Source organism: Canis lupus, chromosome 5 (assembly GCF_003254725.2).
Source record: "Canis lupus dingo isolate Sandy chromosome 5, ASM325472v2, whole genome shotgun sequence".
NCBI classification, from domain to species: domain Eukaryota; kingdom Metazoa; phylum Chordata; class Mammalia; order Carnivora; family Canidae; genus Canis; species Canis lupus.
In genome coordinates, this window is record NC_064247.1 from 83,412,557 (window position 1) to 83,427,758 (window position 15,202).

Genomic DNA, 15,202 nt, shown 5'->3' on the forward strand with positions numbered 1-15,202 from the left:
TATAGGCGAATATTAGTTATCTATTGATGCGTGACAATTTTACACAACTCTAGTGGCTTAAAACTACAGGCCTTTATTACCTTTATTTTACCAGGTGCTGTGGGTCAGGGGTTTACACACAGCTTGGCTGAGTCAGGGTCCCACAGGGCAATGGTGGAGGGTTCAGAGGGGTGGCGTTTCTGCTGCGACTCGGACGGCGAAGGCCATGGTTCCAAGCTCGTGTCGCTGTTGGCAGAGTTCAGTTCCCTTCAGCCCATTGGACTGGGGACCTCAGTGTCTTGCTGGTTGTGAGTCAGAGAACATTCTCAGCGCCGAAGTAGTTGTTGGCTGGAGATTTGCCTCTGTTCCCTATGTGGGTCTCCTCGACCCGACCATCTGCTTCGTCAAAGCCAGGGAGGGAGAGGATCTGTAAGACTGACATGACAGTCTTAAATAATTCTATCATGGAAGTGACATCTTGTATGTGGGATATTCCAGTGGTTAGAAGCCAGTCACAGGTTCCACTGAGATCAAAAGGAGGGAGTTACACAATCATGTGAACCCAGAAGGATGCGTCATGAGATCCCCCTATGAGTCTGCCTACCGCAGAGAGTAGCACATGATAGATGTTTAGAAAGCAAAAAGTAGGGATCCCTGGGTGGCGCAGCGGTTAGCGCCTGCCTTTGGCCCAGGGCGTGACCCTGGAGGCCCGGGATCGAATCCCACGTCAGGCTCCCGGTGCATGGAGCCTGCTTCTCCCTCTGCCTGTGTCTCTGCCTCTCTCTCTCTCTCACTGTGTGCCTATCATTAAAAAAAAAAAAAAAAAAAAAAAAAAAAAGCAAAAAGTAAAGAAAGCTATAGGGTCCAATTCTCCCTTTTTCCAATGATCTTGACCATTTCTATTCTAAGGCTTTGGGTAGTTGTCTCAGTCTCCCAAGGCTGCTGTCACAAATTACCACAAACCAGGTGGCCATGAAACAACAGAAATGTACTTTTTCACAGTTCCGAGGGTTGTCAGTATGAAGTCGAGGTGCTGGCAAGGCCCCGCTCCCTCTAAGGCTCTAGGGAAGAACCCCTAGTGCCTCCTCTTAGCTTCGGGTGGCTCCCGGCAATCTCTGTTCCTTGGTTTGTAGCTGTGCCTCTCCGACGCCTGCCTCTGTTGTCCCATGGGCTTCTTCCCTGTGAGTCTCCCTGTTTTCTCCTCCCCATTTTTTTTTAAATCAAATCACCTCATATTCCTTTTAATTTTTATTTATATATTTATTTAAAAGATTTCGTTTATTTATTCTCAAGAGACAGAGAGGGAGAGAGGCAGAGACACAAGCAGAGGGAGAAGCAGGGTTCTCACAAGGAGCCTGATGTGGGACTCGATCCGGGTCTCCAGGATCAGGCCCTGAACCAAAGGCAGATGCTCAACCGCTGAGCCACCCAGGCATGCCTATTTTATTTATTTTTAAAGACTTTATTTATTTGTGAGAGAGAGTGAGCACAAGCAGAAGGGGAGAGAGAGAGAGAGGGAGAAACAGACTCCCCGCTGAGCAGGGAGCCCAAAGCTGGGCTCTCTCCCAGGACCCTGGGATCGTGACCTGAGCCGAAGGCCGACCTTTAAGCGACTGAGCCACCGAGGGGCCCCTTCTTTTCCTGTTCTTATGAGGACCCCAGGCCTTGGCCTTAGGACCAACCCATCTCTAGTATGACCTCATCTCAATTACATCTGCAGAGACCTTACTTCCAAATAACATCACTTTTGGAGGTCCTGGGTAGACGTGACATTTTGTGGGACACTCTTCATGCCACGATAGTGGTTGATTTTTCCTCTGCCTCCCTAACGCTAGGTGCTATCTGTAAACCGCTCTCACTACCTTCCCACTCTGGAGGATGCGTTCTCGTAGAGGTGCCAGAAAGCAGAGGCTGGGACTGCCCTTCTCTGACTCGTCTGGGGATCCAGGCGACCTACCTAGTCTCTCTCTGCCTCAAATTCCTGGGAAGCGGGCATCATCATAGCAAAGGTATTGAACTTATAGGGCTGTTATAGGATTAATTGAGATAATATATGTAGAGCGATTAGCACATTGTCTGGCCCATGATAAGCATCCTGCAAAGGTCAACAGTCATTACCTCCCACTTCACCTTCCTTCTCCACCACCTGCTTTTCTGACTTTATAAATATCATGTTTAGTGTTTGCTTTATTACTTTAAATTACATTTAAATTAATGGATTAATTATTCATTATAATTATAATTAACCATAAGTAGGATATAAATTATATAGAAGTATATGTAATATGTAGATAAAATATATAATTATAATCAATGAAAAATTAATAAACTTAAAAGGATTAAAATTAATTTATTAATTAAATCATTTCAGATTATATATTTAGGGTTAAAACTCTTTATTGCTTCATCTGTTTAGTCTGTACAGAATTTAGATACTTCCGTCTTAGGTGAAGGAATTAGCAACCCCCTTCCTCTTCCTGTAGCGTCTCTCTCCTGCCTCTCGTCGTGTCAACTGTGTCTTTATTTTTCGCCTCTCAATTTTTATGTTGATTTTATGATATTTAATTCTGTTTTTGTCTTCCAAGTTTTGTCGAGGCTAATTTTGAGAATGGCCTTTACTTCACAACCCAACCACTCTTTCTATATTTTAATATTGCGACAATAATAACAGCTACTCTTTGCGTGCTTATGTGGAGTGAATTGCCATTCGAAATACATTACCTATATTGGATTCTTCTATCTGTGTATCAGTCCTGTGAGGTAGGTGACAGTCCTGTGAGGAGGAGAGAGCGGAGGCACAGAGAGGTTAAGTAACTCTCCAAGGTCATGGAGCCAGTAAGCGGCAGAGGCAAGAGTTTGGGCCCAGCCTGTGACCTCAGACCTCTTGCTCAGAGCCAGTATGTTCTGTGGCCTCTCAGTGCCCCCCTACCCCCACCCCCTGGCACCCACCTGGCCACCTGGTCGGGCTGGACTCGAGGAAGCAAGCGCAAGGCTGTGCCTTCAAACTCACACCACTTGAAGGAAGGTGGGAAAACCTAACAACTTCCTTCCTTTACCTACACCCACTGAACACCTGCGTTTGTTTTTCACACTCAGTCCATGCCTTTCACGTGCACCTGGCCCTTGAATACCGTGAGTTTGGACTGTGCGGTCCACTGGTATGCAGAGTTTTTTCTGTAAGCATGGAACAGTGCTATAAACATATTCTCCTTTCCTTAGGATTTTCTTAATAACATTTTTTTGCTCTATCTTACTTTGTTAAGAGCACAACACATGATACATACAACATACAAGATGTGAGTTAATATACTTATGTTACTGGTAAGGCTTCTCGGCAACAGAATGCCATTAGAGGTTAAGATTTTGGGGAGTCCAATTAGAAACGACCAATACCCACCATTTGCTTCATGTGGTTGGAACTGGAGGGGATGATGCTGAGTGAAGTAAGTCAATCAGAGAAGGACAAACATTATATGGTCTCATTCATTTGGGGAATATAAGAATTAGTGAAAGGGAATAAAGGGGAAAGGAGAGAAAATGAGTGAAAATATCAGTGAGGGTGACAGAGCATGAGAGTCTCCTAACTCTGGGAAACGAACAAGGGGGTGGAAGGGGGGGTGGGCGGGGGGACGGGGGGGACAGGGGGATGGGGTGACGGACACTGATGGGGGCACTTGACAGGATGAGCACTGGGTATGCTATATGTTGGCAAATTGAACTCCAATAAAAAAAAAAAAAGAAAAAAAAAAGAAAAGGAAAAGACTTAACTATTTAAAAAAAGATTTGGGGGAGTCCAAAGTTATACGTGGATTTTCAACTGCACGGGTGGTTGGCGCCCCCAAGCCCCATGTTGTTCAAGGCCAACTGTATGTGTTTGTCTCTTCCAAGGGGTTCCTTTAGTTTTTCTCACTGACACAGAAAATTCTGCCTTCGTGGTCCCATGAGGGACTTGCAGCTTCTTTGCTGTTACCACTGAAAGGACGGAATCTACTTCCCTCTCACACATGTTATTTCCGGCACCTGCCGACTTCCTGTTTCCATTTGCGCTGATTGATTTTGGCTGCACACTTGTCATCCTGAGGTTTCATTTTGCTCCCCTCTGGGATTCGTTTCTATTTTTCCTTGGATTTCCCGGACTCCTTTCTATTTCTCTTGGATTTCTTTTTCATTTGGCTGAAGCATATTCTCAATTTCATTTCTTGTTTTGCAGAAAATATTCTTTGCAGAAGTGTTAGTATCTTTACACGTATGCTGTCTGGGTGTATAATTGAAATACATTTTCCCTCAAAGGGTGAGAACTGATGTGAATCTGATTACTGCCCCATTGAAGAGAATACCTTTCTTCTCTCTGAGCTTTTGGGATATTCTCTTCATCGTTGCTAGTTTGGATACTCGCCGGGATGCCAGGTGAGAGTTTTTGATTTATTTGTCTTCTGCAACACTCCAAAGACTCTATCGTTCTGAAGACCCAAGTTCTTTTGTTTCTATGACGAGTTCTTTGGGGAGTTTTATTCTTTGAATTATACGTTCTTGGGTTCCCCTCAGTCCTGGAATGAGGCTCAGGAGTCTTAAACCATCACAAAATTCTCCCACAGCTTTCTTAGTCAGTGATGGCTGTGAACCACCTGACGAGATGGCCCCTGGGGTCACCTCCCGTGGTAGCGTGGCCAGGGTGGCTTTCTGTGATGTTGTCCTGTGATGCTTTGCTCCCGAATTTTAGTGCTTTCACCAGCACGGTAGGGGTGGAGATGTGAAGTTAGCCCGCCCCTGTCTACCCCACAGCGTTCTTGCAAAGGTCACACGCATCTGTGTCTGTAGAATATGTTGAAAACTCTCCAGGGTCATGACATGTCGGAAGTGAATTCGTCAAGGTGCTACGGCTTTTGGCCAGGCTCTGTGAGTTCTGGCAGATCGCATCTCTTGAGGTGGTGACCTCGTGGAGAAAAATGTCCCTGGGCTCCATTTTTGTAGACTTTTTCCTTCATATCACCTGCTTCTTGGTCCCTGTAGGTAGATGTCTGAAGATAGAGCCGTCTATTTTAATTTCTCCTCTTGCCTCTTCTCCTCCTATTCCATTTGCTGGCTTAAGTATCAAATCAGGCTTGGTGTTCCTAGTTTCTAAATAGCACTGCCTCTTCCAACTGCTCTATAAATCATTATTATTAATAACAGGGATAATAACGATAATACTAAATAGCACTCGGCTAAAATCTTCCATTACAAAATGCTTTCAGAAATAGTACCTCTGGGCTGCTGGTTTATATAGGAAACACAAAAACTGATTAAAAAAGATGACTGTTCTATCCAAAATGTGTTTGCTTTTCTGGGTTGAATTCATTTGTTTGATTGAAAACTTCATAAGGAAGGTGTTTGCTGGAGAGGTCTGGAATTAAGCATGAGAGAGGTGGAAATAAGCATGATGTGAAGCCCTGAAATAGTTCATTGATAACCTGAATGTTTGGAAGTACGAGGGGGGACAGATCCAGCTTATGCTGGAAAAGTAGGATCGTGTGGACACAGCAGATTCAATGCCTACAGTAGAATAATTGCAGTCACGTTTCTTGGAATACTTGTGGAATCCTGACACAAAGTAAGGGGCTGTTTCAGAAGAAAGATGGTGGATTTAGGCATTATTTAAATATCTCAGAACCTCTGTTTCCTTGTTTTTAGCTAGGGGTTTAAAAATGATCTCATGTGGGATTCCTGGGTAGCTCAGTGGTGGAGCATCTGCCTTTGGCTCAGGTTGTGATCCTGGGGTCCTGGGTTCGAGTTCTGCATCAAGCTCCCCGTGGGGAGCCTGCTTCTCCCTCTGCCCGTGTCTCTGCCTCTCTCTCTCTGTCTCTCATGACTAAATAAATAAAATCTTAAAAAAATAAAATAAAATAAAACTGTTCTCACGAGGTTGCAGTCAGCACCTACCAGTTTCTAGCACATAGGGATTAATATTCCAAAATAAAAGGTGTTGTTGTTGTTACTGACATTGCTTTAGTGCTGTACATACAGGAGGCACTGCAAATAAAAGATGATTTTATTTTTTGTAGGTTTTTAACTTTAAGTATCTTGTATTTGCATAAAAGTGCACACAGATAATACAAATACAGTCGGATGGATTTTCACATGGTGAACATACCTGAGTAACCAGAACTTGGAAATGGAACATCGGAACTTACCCCATGGTTACCTGCGTTCTCTCTCGTCAGGACCTGCCATGATTCCCCACCAAAGTATGATCTGTCTTATAACTTTGGACACCATAAATTCATTTTGCTTGGTTTTGAACTTATGGCAAATGGAATGATACAGTATATACTCTGCTTCTTCTGTTGGTTTGGTGAGTGTTTGGACAGGCTGGTTTGTGCCTTCACTCATGTTGATCATTCCATTGGAGATCTTTCCTTCTTACAGCTGCATGGTATGCTGTTGTGTCCTGGATACTGGGGAACTTCCACGTGGCCATCATGGAGAGCGATGCCGTGAGTCCCAGGACATTCCTTTAGGTGAATATGAGGGGCTAACAGTCTTCATTCTAATACCCTAGCAGGCCGGGGTGTTTTTCCTGTCCCTCTTCCTCTTCATCCAGTTGACCTCCAAGGCCCAGCCATCCACCTTCTCAGTCTCTGAGATCTGACCCTGTCACCCATTGCCTGAACTCTTGCAATAACTGTCTTTCCTTCCCACATTCCTCATTTCTTCCAGCCGAACCTCGGTACCACCAGAATAGTCTTCCTGAGACATACAACCGATTGTATCACTGTTTTGCTCAAAACTTTCATCCTCAATACAATTGAAACAAAGCAAAGCAAAACAACACGACTCTGAGCTCCTTGTATAATCAGGCTCCACCTTAAACGAGCTCCTGCCAACATCTCCCTCTTCATTACTGAGTTCATGTCTGTGTACTGGTGCCACATTAGATTAGCAACTTTGCTACTCCAGCGCTGGCCAAGGCTGGTATGGCCTTCCTCTCTTTCTGCCAATATTGAATTTCTTCTCATGGTTGAAGACCAACCGAGGGCTGTCATGTTCCAACAACACTTCCTGCTCCAGGCTCTGTGAAGCCTAGTCTGACCTCCCAGCACTCATCATGTCTATCTGGTCAGTCCAACCTTGACCTATTGAGGGCTGGGCTTATGGTTTTCTTCTTCACTCAGTTCCTTTTGTTTCCTTGTTTAGATACTGTGGCTGCTTCCTGGGCACTGTAAAGAATCATCCTCATCCTCATTAAAGAAGAGGACACCCCACAACAAGCTCTTGTCCAACAAGTTCCTCATGATTGGGGTAAGTGGACCCAATTTCTTGTTTAGGTTAATTATTTGAGAATTACTGTTTCATGATAAGTTAAAAGTAGCTTGTATTTGTGTAATTACCTGCCCCGTCACTTGCAAGGCAACTGAGTGAATGAACTTTGCTTCCTCTCAATGAGAAACCATTTCATTTTTGATAAGCCCCTACAGTATCTCTTGGAGTCTGACAGGTCCCCTGACACAGGATTTGGTTTATGCAGCCGGGAATCATCTGAAGGAGCTGGAGTGACACAAAATCAGAGACCCCTCTACTTCCAGTCAGTCTGATGGGACTGACATTCTCTCCTCCTTAAGATCATTCCTGCTCCTTACCTTGGGGCCCTACAGCCCTGAGCCAGTGCTTCTTTCTGCCTGACATAGGACAATGGTGTGTGTATCCCGGTGTCTCCTTCATTTGTCTTCCTTATCCTAGACTATTCTAGACTGCTTCTCCACCCCAGCACCTGGCACACCCAACACATAGTAGGCCCTCCTTAAACTGATTGTTGATGAATCGTTTATTTTATTTATTTTTTATTTTTTTAAAATTTCTGAATGTGTAGTAAAAGTCATTTGCACTGGGGAGATTACCTCAGTGTTTATTTTTCTTGTTTGCAAATTAAAAGGACACATTTTAGTTGATTCCATAAATAGATCTTTATTGATGTCTAGTGCATATCTACAGAAACTAAGGACATTCAAACCGGCAGCATATTTTAAGCTGATGAGGACCAATACCCTACCATTGTTTTGTGTTGAATTTCGAGTGTGATTTATGACTGCTACCTCTGTGTCAGTGGTTGTGGCAGATGCTCTGCACTTGTCTGCTTTCACCCTCATTCCTTGTGCATAGAGTTCAAGGAAAATACCAGTTTTCAACAAATACACATTCAGACAAACAAACCTTTCTCCCAAGGCTGGGGAGGAACTAAGTGGAAGGGATTTTGGAGGATATGAAGAAGTTTCATCATATGAAACAATGCCAACATTAGTGGCATCTTAATCAGTAGCCCCCTCATATTAGTGCTTTGTTTTTAAAGATTTTATTTATTTATTCTTGAGAGACACAGAGAGAGAGGCAGAGACACAGGGAGAGGGAGAAGCAGGCTCCATGCAGGGAGCCCGACGTGCGACTCGATCCCGGGTCTCCAGGATCAGGCCCTGGGCTGAAGGTGGCGCTAAACTTCTGAGCCACCTGGGCTGCCCTTAAAGTAATGTTAAATCATCTTATCCCACAAATATTTTGTTGACACTTGTACTAGGCACTGGGAGCACAGTGTTGAAAGGAAGACCTAGTTCTTTATTCTCATGGAACTTCATGTCTCCTGGGGGAAAGCCAGACAAAACAGGAAAAAGGCAAGTAAACAAGCAAATGACTTAGAATGGTTCCAAAATGTGACAATAATAAGACCACATTTCATTGATTTTTAAGACACATTTCTTTTCACCTTTTAATATTGTTGAAATTGTGATGTCTTAAAATGGGAATGTGTGTTTAATATATTGTTTTTCCCCCTGAGAAGTTATTAAATTGATGCTTTGACTTCCGATCGATGGTGTCTCAGAATGGAGGAAATATGGTAATAATAAAAGCTCACATTTATTGAACACTAACTATGAGTCAGGTGCAGAGCGGTACATGTTGTAGCACTGTCTCTTTTCTTCTGGATAACAACCAGAGGAAGCATGCAGACGCCTCTCTGCTTTACAGATGAGAGAAGTGCTTCTCAGGGAGGTGAGGCACCTGGTTGAACGCTGAACACCTGCAGGGGCCAGTATTTGAACCATGGCCTGTCTGACTCCGCTCTCTTAGTTGCCGGAGTTACTTCCTCCCCTAACACTGACACCTTCTCAAAATAGCTGGTATGAAGCAATCAATGCTGCTAGGATTCCTGGAGGTTCTCATAGGTTGGCTGCATAGTTTTTACATAATTAGGACGTACACTCTGAAAGGTAATTGAACCGCAAATGGGCTGCACAGAAATGGGACTACAGAGACCACGTCCACAGGGGTGTCTGGGTGGAGCAGTCGGTAAACAGCTGATTCTTGGTTTCAGCTCAGGTCATGATCTCAGGGTCATGAGATGCAGCCCCGCGTCAGGCTCCCCGCTCAGTGTGGAGTCTACTTGGATTCTCTCTCCCTGTGTCCTGCGCCCCAGCACCTGCGCACATGCAGGCACCCTTTCTATCAGACAAATAAATCTTTAAAAAGAAAAGAAAAAGACTATGCCCACAGAGCAGCTCACTCCCCCAGTGAGTCTGGAAGCAAGGGCTATGGATCTATCTTGCAGTCTGTGAGTGCAAAGCAACCTCTGTGCTCCTTGGGCATCCTTCTAGAAAGATCTTCTGGTATGAAGGAGATAATTCTGGAATTTACTGTAGAGAGGATAGGGTTTTTAGCAAGAAGATGCCAGAGATACCTCCTAACCCATGCCAACCCCAGAGACGTTTAGCGGCTTGCTCAGGATGCCCAAGACAGTTTGGAGAATCAGAAACAGGTCCCTGATCCTCCAGTCCCATGGGTTTATCTTTCTAATTTGTTCATCTCCCGTTGTCCTCTCTTTGTTCTCCCTTTCCTCCCCCTTTCTTTCTCTCCCTCCTTCCTTCTCTGTTCCTTTTCATCTAAAGAAAGGCCTGGTAGATTGAAAAGGCATGAAATAACTTTGGTGGCAAAAGGGTGAAGTTTGGTAGCTGAGGTAGAAAGTTCTGGAACTTGGGAAAGTGTGAGGGACCACTAAGATTAGCTGACGATTGATTTATGTGGCTAAATAGTTAATATGCTTAAAGAGGTTTTAAAATATGAAGCTTGTGATTAATATTTATAGGACTAAGTGATGAGAAATGACCAGAAAAGAAGCCTGTTGGGTTGACTTAAAGATTCTAAAATCTCCTGAGATCGTCCGGGCGGGAAGGGGGAAGGCGGCGGTGCTGTGCGCTGGAAGAAGCCGCCTTCGGTTGCTAATGCAAGAGGAATCCAAAACAGGAGCTCTGGGAGAGCCTGTGTGTGTACTAGAGGCAATTTCCATGCTCATTGACTTCATCCCGCACAGGCTGGCCTGATTTGGGTTACTCTGAGCTGGTAAATCGAAGAGAGCACGAAAATCCAGTGCATGAACTAGTAACCTATTTAGAGAATTTGTGAAAGAGTTGGAGATGTAAGGCTTCTGAATCCAGCCAGCAAGGCAGCTGGGAGAGACCCAGAGGGAGACAAAGATGTCTGGGAAGATGGGTGCTTCTCCACCAGGCCCGGGCAGGGCCCAGGGGGCCGTGGCCACACAGAGTCAGCTCACTGTCAGTCCCCGAGAAGAAACGTTTGTGCTCCCAAATCTGTACCCACAGATTTAGTATTCCCGGACAGGTCCTCTCCCTTTGGCGGGCAGGCAATTTATATATATTTGGCTAAGCTGAATTCTTCTAACCAGAACATAGCACACTGTCTTGGAACTTTCTCATCACTAAATGAATGTTTAAGAGCCTGTCATTAGTTGATAAACACAGATACGGAAGAAGAAGCTCATTTTAAGAAACTCTGGCATTCTGGCCTTAAAAAGAATAAATTACAGAATGATTAGTCACTTCAGAAAGGGTTTCTTCATTTGAAAAGAGACCGGCTTCACCATGAGTATCTTTGAAAAAAACAAAAAAACCCCGAAAAATCCAAACCCACCACCACCCCAAATCAAGAAAACAAAAGAGAGGTTTTCAAATTTACATCCTGCATTTATAAATGCAGTTCGTATATAAATGTAGGCTACTCCACTTTAATATATGCACAGTGAGCTTTGCACTACTTCTAGCTCCTTCCTTCCTTCATTCAATAATAGGAAAGAGGTTTAGGCAGATTCCAGGAGGAAGATCGAGAAGTAAGATAGTGTCCCGGTCTTCAAGTAGAGGGACTTGCCACCTCCTGTTTTTTGTAATGTTTACTACGTTATGAAAATAAAGTGTTTGCTGGAGAAGACTGAGAATATGCAAAAGGAATCCCAAGGAAGGAAAAAGGATGCCTGAAGTCACCGTGCTCAGAAGAACTCAGTGGGGGGATGTTGACCCATTCCCTTGGAGCGGTGCGGGTGGGTGTGGGTGGGTACGGGTGGGTGCGGGTGGGTGTGCAGGGATGGCTGTGACCCGGCTTTGAGGGGAGATGGGGACGGAGGCGGCGAGGTGTGCATAAGCAGGGCAAGAGCTTTGCAAATCATAATGGGTTTGGACTTTTCCCTTCGGTGGTGGGACAGCCGGAGGAGTTAATGGCAAGGGGGTGGTGTGCTTTGAATGCCTGCAGCCTCTTCTTTCCTGCCTCCTGTACATAGGGAAGGGGAGCTCTTCCTCGTTGGAAGGATGTGTCAAAGGGCATACAGACGACATCAGCTGATGCCTTCGGATCATTCGGCGTCCCTAGCCAGGCACTGTGCAAAGCACTTGACGTGGATTTCACTTCACCCCCTAAGGACCGTTTGGGTGTGGATCCCACCAGGCAAGTACTGATGCTTCAGGGAAATGCGCACGCGGGAGGTCAGTCAACTAGCGAACAAACGGTAGGATCAGGATTTGAACCCAGACCATCTGGCTGCAGAGTCCCATGGCAGTTACCCCACTGTTGCTTGACAAACTACCCTGAAATTTAGCAGCTGAAAGCAACCCCCATTTTATTACAGTCGGAGATCCAGGCAGGGCTCGCCCGTCGCAGCTCGGCGGGCCTGGGTGTTTCTGCTCCCTGTGGCATGGGCTAAGGTTGCTTGGTGGCATTTGCCAGGTGGCTGGGCTTGTTTGGGGTTGGAGGGGAGAGGGGGGTCAGGCCTGACTTCATTCACTGACTCGGGGCCTTGTCGGGATGGCTGGGAGGGCGGGTGCAGCTGGGCCTATTGACGGACGTGCACTTGCTGGTGGCCTCTCCTGGGTGGCGGTCGCTCAGGGCACCCAGACTACTTACACGGAGCTCAGGGCTCCCCAGGGACCCGAGGCAGGAGAAGCTGCCGGGGTCTTAAGGGTTGGAAAGGGGCCACCACTGACATCCCTCTATTGACCAAACAGTCGCAGAATCCACTTGGAATCAAGGGGAGGGACCCAGACCGTCACGCGTCAACTCTGCTTGGGGCCGTCTCTAGTCTCCACACATCCAGGGCTTAATCACTGAGGACACAGGGGGAGCCCGTCTTTGAATTGCTCGACGGGCTGGCCGGCCGATTGATTAATTAGATGCACAGCGGGCAAGTGTCCTGTGGTGGACGCCAGGAGATAGTGGCACAGCGGACAAGGTTTCCACCCTCAGGTACCTACACTCTAGCAAAGGGGGGGGGGGTGATCGCTGAGTAACACACAGGGAGGGTCGTGGGGCATCAGGTGCCAGGAGGGACGCAAGCCAGCTGAGGAGCCAGAGGGCTTCCAGGGAGGTGACTGGACAGCTTCTTCGGGCGCGTCTTGCGGAGAAAGTGGCGCTCCACCTCCCAGCTGAGAGAGGAACGGGGGGGCTCATCCTCTCCAAGGAAGAAGCAGCGAGTCCCCCAACTGCCAAGGGGGGAAGGACTTCACGAGCCTGCAGAACCGAGAAGACACTAACATGCCAGGAGGGCTGTGCGGTCCGAGCAGACGGCAGCGGGTGGCCGCCAGGTCACCCCGGCCTCCTAGACCAGAGAAGGTTCGTCTCGTCTTAGTGGCCAGCGTAAGCCATTGGGTTTGGCAGGGGCGTGGCAGGATCTGAGGAGCTTACCCTTCAGGTGCGTTGCTGCCAGGTGCTGGGGGCCTCGGAGCTGGACGTTAGCCTCTCTGGGCCCATTTTCATGCGTGTAATGAGGTGGTTTGAATGATCTGCGATGATCTTTCCAGCTTGGGGCTCTGACTGTGCAGGTCCCTGGGGTGCAGCTATGCCTGGGGTGGGCCGGGCGCCCCGAGCCCCTGAGCCTGCACCAGCCCGGACCCACGCTCGTGCACAGGCCTCGCGGCACAGGAAGAGGCGGCGGTCGCAAAGGCACAGCTCGCACATTCCGACCGGCTGAGCTTGATTTAAACTTTTGACCTGTAATGCTTCCCAGCTGTTTTGAAGTCACACATCCCGTCTGGATTAGACTCGCCCCCCAGAGTGATGGGAGCGGAGGGCTTGCTCCGGGGACCCGCACCCTGCCTGCTGGGGCCCGCACAGGACTCGCACTCGGGCCCTCGGGCTCTGCGCACGGAGGCCGCCTCTTTAACGATCCGTTTGCAGGACGTGGGGAAAGAGGTGGGAGCGGGGGCCGAGCCCAAGTCCCTGCCCAGCACCCCCCCTAATGCACCCCAGGTGGCAGGAGTTCACCGGGAAAGCTCGAGGCTCCGATTCCAAAGTACACATCGCAGTAAATGAAAACCAAGTGGAGCTGAGTTGGGCCGAGGCACGAGAAGAAATTTCATCTTCGAGGTTATTTTTTCTTTTCTTTTTTTCTTTTTATACAGAATGCTAATCACGGGGTGAACTCAGAAGGAATGTGCTTTCTCAAGAGGAATTTCCTGACATGGTAGAAAATGGAGAGAATCCAGGAGGCAGCTCCGCCTGCTGCCTGGGCCCGGATGTCTGAGTGCTGGCCACGGCGGGCGACCCGTGCGTCCCCGGCCCTCGAGAGTCAGGGAGGGAGCGCCGCGTCCTCAATCTCCTCCCGATGTGGGACCCAGAAACTCAGAGCCCTGGGTGCCCCGTTGGGTTTCTCTGAAAGTCAGCGTTCAGGTGGTGGTTTTCCCACCTGAGCAGAACATGTCCCAGGAACCCACGGTTGTGGGCTGCGCGTCTCCTAGCATCTGCTCAACTGAAGCACCTCCAGGTACTTCGGTCAGTCTGTGCCCATGTGCTGGCAAGGATTTCCTAGTATTTCCTGGGCTCCGTTCACTCGGTCACCCTGGACACGTGCTGAGTCCCTACTGGGCACCGGGTCACACGACTGTTGGAAGGCAGCGTGTGCGGAGGGCGACGGAAACCGAACGTCCGGTCGGAGCACCCGCCTTCTCCACTTGGAAGCGCTGACCTGCTCCCAGCTCAGCCTCTGCTCCCATCTGGGTCACCGCCAATTCTCTCCTCGCAATGTCCACCCCAGCCCCTCTGATTCTGCGCTCTCCCCCGGGCGTGCCGGGCCAGTGCTCCCTTCCTTCCTTTGCCGGCTCTGTTCCCTCTGGCTGCAGGTTTCTCCCCACCGTCCTCAGGTGCCTCACTCCAGTGGCTCTGCAAAGTGCACGCTCCCCCGAAGGCCCTCTCTGCTGCTCCAGGGACAGTTGTGTCCACTTCAGCTTTGTTTTCACTTAAAATCGAGTAGTACGCCCGCTGTGAGAGGGCTTCACTTTGTGTCCCGTTTTCTGCACCAGACTGTGAGCCTTTGGAGGGCAGCGCTCCGGTTCATTTGTTTCTCACAGTTCTTACCCAGCGCCTGCGTGAAGCAAATGCAAAATAAATGTTTTCTGATTGAGTTGGAGTATTTAATAAATGTAAAACTTTATATAAAGATCCAGTTTACACGTAACAGCAATTTCTACTGAACTGTACGAGCCTTCACGGGGTGTCTGCAAGTCCAGGCCCGGAGCGACAGCCTCCGATGTCAGGGCACAGTGCGGGGCGATGTTTTGTGTCATCATAGTGCAGTTGCAGATTGTCTCTCTGATTGTGACACAGCAGTTCCTCTCTTGTCCCTGACATGTTTCTCAGCTCATTCCTGACTCTTGGGCATGCCCAAGGAGCCGCCTCAAGGAAATACCTCGTAGGGTGGGGAGTATCAGCCCGGGAGCAAGGTGGCCCGTGCTTTATTACACAATTACCACGCCTTCATCGTCTCATTTTCTTATGCCTCATGCCATTCCAGAAAGGACGAAAGAGGGTGTCCCGTTTTACAGGTGAAGACACTGAGGCTTAGAGAAGTTGTCATTGTCTCAAGGTCATTCATGTACGGATTGTATGTCTAGAAATCACTACAGACCAACCCAGGACTCTGCCT

General features: G+C 47.8%; 1 long non-coding RNA gene across 4 annotated transcripts; it reads left to right on the forward strand.

Moving 5' to 3' along the window:
* Window positions 1-6,066: 6,066 nt before the first annotated feature.
* Window positions 6,067-12,016, forward strand: LOC112646442 (uncharacterized). 4 transcript variants are annotated; one of them, XR_004815719.1, is made up of 4 exons: window positions 6,067-6,310; window positions 6,385-6,476; window positions 6,676-7,257; window positions 11,570-12,016. It is a non-coding gene; the product is annotated as an uncharacterized LOC112646442 (long non-coding RNA). The 4 variants fall into 4 exon arrangements; XR_004815720.1 differs by having other exon boundaries at window positions 7,153-7,257; XR_004815722.1 differs by having other exon boundaries at window positions 6,067-6,203.
* The last annotated feature ends 3,186 nt before the right edge of the window (window positions 12,017-15,202 follow it).